The following is a 5633-nucleotide window of genomic DNA, read 5'->3' on the forward strand; positions in this document are numbered from 1 at the left end:
GAAAAACAAATGCATAAAAAGCGGAGAATGAAGAAGGAGTTGGGAGTTTTGTTCACGCTCCGTTTGTGTCGATGGAAAACCTTGCGTAAAGATAGTTTTCCTTATTTTCTAGTGTTTGGTAGCATAAAAAAAAGATGAGTTAAAGGAAAAATATCTTTAGTCAACATAAAAAATATGGCTTATTTATAGAAATTGTTTTCCATTAAATTTTTTTGGAAAACAACTCTATCTCACAGTAAGCTAAACAAAGGAAATTAGGAGGTTGTTTTTCAACTCATTTAAAGTTGCTACCAAACATTAGAAAATGAGATAGTTTTATAGGAAATACTTCTTGGAAAATGACTCATTTTCTAGAAATTATCATTGTTGAAACAAACAAAGCATTAGTTCCTAGACAAAATGGTGGGTTTTATGAAGGGTATACCCCTAACAACGGTGTGATATGGACTTGTAAGAAAGTTTTAAAATAGGAATCCATACCACACTAGCTAATGACCGATTTTCCTCAAAATCTCTAACCTCCATTATGTGCATCTTTGATAACAGTTAAGAGTGGTACGACCACCTCAGCTCCTTCTAGATTTGTCAATTCCAATTGGAATGGTATAGCCCTAGACGTGGCAATGAACATGATTGATAAACTTTAACAATTTAATTATTTGTAAGACATCAATTTGTAAGTCTTATATATTTAAAGGTATATTGTCTCTAACATTGCTCAATTTTTACAACTTTCTTCACAACTTATTAAGGTGTTAGGTTTTCATTAAAGTAACATTATTTTCATATAAACACATCACTAATATAATTTTAATTATGTAAAAACTAAAATATGTCATATCAATAGTTGTCAAACAAGCTTTATGAAATTTTGTATCTGTAGGTTTATTATTTTTAATAAATAGTCTGATTAACGAGTGCTCTTAGGACATTAATTAGTAAACTATTTTAAAAAAAAAAATTTAATATCATTTTTATGAAAAATATAAAAAGTTGTCCAAAAAACTAGTTACATTTTTCTTTACCTATAAAAAATTTCTAAAACTATATCCTAATCATAGGTATATATTAACTTTTCCCTTTAATAAATACCACTTTTATGAAAAATTATATTTGTTTTCAAAATTTTCCATTTATTTATGTTGATTTAAATTTGACGCTTTTAAAATTTACAAGAATTAATATGAATTTTTTATGAGTTCCCTGTTCATTCCCACACATTTCGTGCATTCCAATGTTTATAGAAAGTTGAAAAAAGAAAAAGAAAAAGAATAAATATGAAAGTTTTTTTTTTTTTTTTAAATCTTGGATGATTTCAAAATATGTTGCCAAATCCGTGTAAGCCCAATTATGGAGAAGCCTAATACATGAATAAATAGCGCAATGAAATATCCAAGTGAGCCTGTTCCACGGAAGGTTCACAATCATACTAGAATGTTCGTTGATATATTTGAAAATTTTTATAAAGCAAAAAAAAAAAATTTGAAAATCCCTATTTTTTTTAAAAAAAATTTTAGAAAGAAAAGTCAGTATTTTCTTTTAAAATTCAAATATTGAGACGCCATTTTGGGTTTAAATCAAAGAAACTCGCACGTGCAACTGTGCCAAGACTCTAACGGCTAGTAATTATAAACGCATAGTCTTTTCAATTTCTCTTTCTCTCACACTTTCCCTCACCCTTTCTACACTTTCCTTCACTTCTCTCTCTAAAAAAATCCTCTCACTTTCAGACACTTTCCCATATAACCCATCTTCAAACGCAGAAAATTTTCCCTTAAGAAGTGGATTTCCTTACCCCAAAAACATATAGATTCATTTCTAATCTCTCAAATCTTCTTCACCATTCAATTGAAGAAACGGGTACAAAGATTTTCCCCAGAAAATCTGATCCCTCTCTCTCTCTTCCTGAATGCTCCAACTTATCCTCAAATAGAAAGTGGTTCTCTAACAACTGCCAAAAAAAAAAAGAACACTTTTCTTGGAAATTCAGGAAAAGGGTTTGAAGATTTTTTCGGGAAAGTGGATTTCCTTACCCCAAAAACATATAGATTCATTTCTAATCTCTCAAATCTTCTTCACCATTCAATTGAAGAAACGGGTTCAAAGATTTTCCCCAGAAAATCTGATCCCTCTCTCTCTCTTCCTGAATGCTCTAAGTTATCCTCAAATAGAAAGTGGTTCTCTAACAACTGCAAAAAAAAGAAAGAAAAAAAAAACACTTTTCTTGGAAATTCAGGAAAAGGGTTTGAAGAGTTTCTCGGGAAAGTGATTTCCAGATTTGAATTTTAAGAAAAGGCTATGTGGAACAACAACAAGATTTTTCCGGCAAGGGGGTTAAACATGTTCAGGTCAGAGATTTTTTTGTGCTTTCATATGATTTAGACTAATGTATTTTTTCTGGCTTCTGGTTTTGTTTGAATTGAATTACAACTTCCTGCTGATTTTCATTCTTGTCAGTAATGAAAAACTTCTTTTTGGATTTTCTTTGGTCTCTTCCTTTTTGGAATTTCCAGGTTTTTGAATGTTATTGATTTTTATTAACTAGAGTTTTCAATTTTGTATAATTTTGAATGCCTTTCTTGGTAGTCTTAGGGTTGGTTTTTTCTTCTAATTGGTGTGGAATATCCTTTCAAATGTATACGGACTTGAATGAATTTTCATGCTCCTGTTTTTTTTAAAAAGATTTTTAAAAAAAATTTATTTTCTATGTTTCTCCTCTGAAATTTGTGGCATGTGAAGCCATGTCAAAAACATATAATTGGAGCCATGCTATACTCTTCAACCTAAGAAATTTCCCTAAGAACACTATGATTTGAATGAGCAAGGTTCCTCTCAATTTCTAGTGGAATGGAGATAGTCCATTTTAGTGTTCATATTTTATTTGTTGTATCTAACAGGTATACATGATGATGGCACTAGAGACATATTTAGATTTTTAATATTTAAAATCTGAACCATGAAATCGATTCATTTGAGATGGAGAGGATCCTATTCCGATTTCAACTTAATCAGATTTGATCAACTTTTGTTTAAAATGTAATATGTAATATTTAATTAATTTGTACTTCCTTTTCAACAAATTTGTGGTGTTTGAAGTTCAGGTGTCAATCCTTTTTTTTCAATTAATTTGTACTTCCTTCTTTCCACTTGACTCTGCTCTTCGTAACATAATAAAGTTGCAGGATGTCCACCAGTATAATTCGTTCACTGAAATGTTGGGGCCAGAGAGTCTTGCAAAGGTTCTTCCTGGAGTTGAAACCCTTGAAGAAGGTAACAACTGCTTTTTTAATTTTTAATTTTTTTATTGTGTTTCACTTCTTGTATGGTGATAAAGTTTATCCATCTAGGCAAAAAGGAGTTAATTGTTCTGTCAAATAGCTGTAAATAATTTTGTGCTTGCAGCAGAAAATATTCCGGTGACATTTTCAAGATTCAAAACTTTGTTTTGCATAATAGTAATAGGAACAGTGACTAATAACAATAGAATTTACAATAGTAATAGACCCAATTGAATTTACAATATTAATAGACCCAATAAGTGGCTTAGAATTTCTTTTTAATTTGATTAGGATCAGTTGTTGTAACCCAATAGAATTGGTTTTTTTGTATTATATGAGTCAGAGCATTAGATTTTGCTGTAGTATATCTTGCAAGGTGGTTTCCTTTGGGTAGTTTAGGTGAGGAACTATTTTGCGTTAAAATTGGTTGATTGTAATGGCTTGGAGTTTGTTTAGCACTTCTCTGTTTTGCAATGCTATTATAAGTTCTTTAAATAGTTCTATGGTGAAAATTGTTGTGCTTTCGTACCATACTCATGTTAGTAGTTTGTTTATTATTTGCATTATTCTTGTTATGCATTGTTCTTGATATGCCCAAAAGTTTTTGAGCTAAGTTCCTAAGATTGTTTTGAGTTTATGTGCTCTATAGTAAGTTAAATCTCATGTAAACAATTTTCATGAACTCTTATAAGCAGTCTCTCTTACCTTATGAAGTTGATGTATCACTTGTTTGTTGCCCCAGTAGTTATTTTCATTTTGACTTACGTATGAGATGTTTTACATATGAGATTTGAATTTTAAGAAAAGGCTATGTGGAACAACAACAAGATTTTTCTGGCAAGGGGGTTAAACATGTTCAGGTCAGAGATTTTTTTGTGCTTTCATATGATTTAGACTAATGGATTTTTTCTGGCTTCTGATTTTGTTTGAATTGAATTACAACTTCCTGCTGATTTTCATTCTTGTCAGTAATGAAAAACTTCTTTTAGGATTTCCTTTGGTCTCTTCCTTTTTGGAATTTCCAGGTTTTTGAATGTAATTGATTTTTATTAACTAGAGCTTTCAATTTTGTATAATTTTGAATGCCTTTTTTGGTAGTCTTAGCTGTACCCCGTTGGAAATTCATTTTAAAAAAAAAAAAAATGGAAAGGCTGGGTCAGAATGTGAGTAGGTACTTGATTTTGAATAAAAGCTGGGTTATCCAATTTCTCAATGAAGACGAATCTTTCTAAATTGTTATTGTATATATGAACATGTTTTCTGTTATGTTTTGGGCAAGCCTTGTTGCTTTTAATAAAAAATTGTCAAAGAAGATATAGTCTCTTGATCATTATACCAGTTTTATAAAACTAAAACCTAGTTTAACTTATTATAAGTAAAAGTGATGCACATTTTAGGATGCAGATGGATAGATTACAAACTTTGTAGTGACTTCCACTAAGGTTTTAGATTGCATCTGTTTTCTTTACAGTAATGATTTGACACTTTATCTTGTTAAAAGATTCCTGTGTTTTAAATTTCTATTTTTACTGGTCATGAAATCAGGTTGATTTTTTTAAAAGCCCTCTTATGTTTAGTTGTAAGTGAAATTTGATATTGAGCGTGACAATTGTGGCTTTTGATTTACTTTTCTCTAGTATGTTACTTGAATCCATTGATGTACAATAGATTAGAATTTATTGTGTATGAGATATTGCATATTTTGGTGCTTTGACTATTTCCTCCTAGAGTCTCATTTAGAATCAAATGGGTAAGAATTTGAATAGGCAAGGAAATCAAAGTGAATGATCAGAATGTTTCCCATCATGAATTTGTTTCCAATTGAAGCTTATGCATGTGGACTTGGCTAAATGAGGTACTATGACTTAGTTTCTTTTCTCTGATCGTGTTGATGGTAGATGACGGGTCGGAATTCTAACCACGTGGCGATTTCTCTACCGTTGATTATGATTGTGATTTTTTTGGTGATGGCAGCGACGACAAGGACTTGTCCATTGACATCAATACGTTGCTTGACATTCTTGGAGAAGATCCTCAGCCTTCACAATTACAGGTAGGTTCTTCAATATTTTTGCTCTCTAAATTCTATAATTTAATGGTTTTTTTTTTTTTTTTTTTTTGAGGAATATTCAATTGTGTAGGTCAAATAGTTTGTAGTAACTAGTTAGCTAGTACTTTAAAAATCCCACCCTAGATAGTAGTGTGTTTCTCTTAATCATTGAATTTTGAATTTATGCTACACTCTGTTTGTCTTAAAACTTAATTGAGAAGAAACTTCCTCAGAGCATAGCTATTGATTTGACCCTAAAAGAAATAATCGAAATGGGTTTTAATTGTCAAGAGGGGTTTATGAGA

The 5633-nt window shown here is 30.7% G+C and overlaps 1 long non-coding RNA gene across 1 annotated transcript; it reads left to right on the forward strand.

Annotated features, from left to right (window-relative positions):
* Positions 1–1680: 1680 nt before the first annotated feature.
* On the forward strand, positions 1681–5331 carry LOC115950423. The gene is made up of 3 exons (XR_004083051.1): positions 1681–2348; positions 3183–3270; positions 5253–5331. It is a non-coding gene; the product is annotated as an uncharacterized LOC115950423 (long non-coding RNA).
* Positions 5332–5633: the final 302 nt, after the last annotated feature.

The sequence above is a fragment of the Quercus lobata genome, chromosome 1 (genome assembly GCF_001633185.2).
Source record: "Quercus lobata isolate SW786 chromosome 1, ValleyOak3.0 Primary Assembly, whole genome shotgun sequence".
Lineage (NCBI taxonomy): Eukaryota > Viridiplantae > Streptophyta > Magnoliopsida > Fagales > Fagaceae > Quercus > Quercus lobata.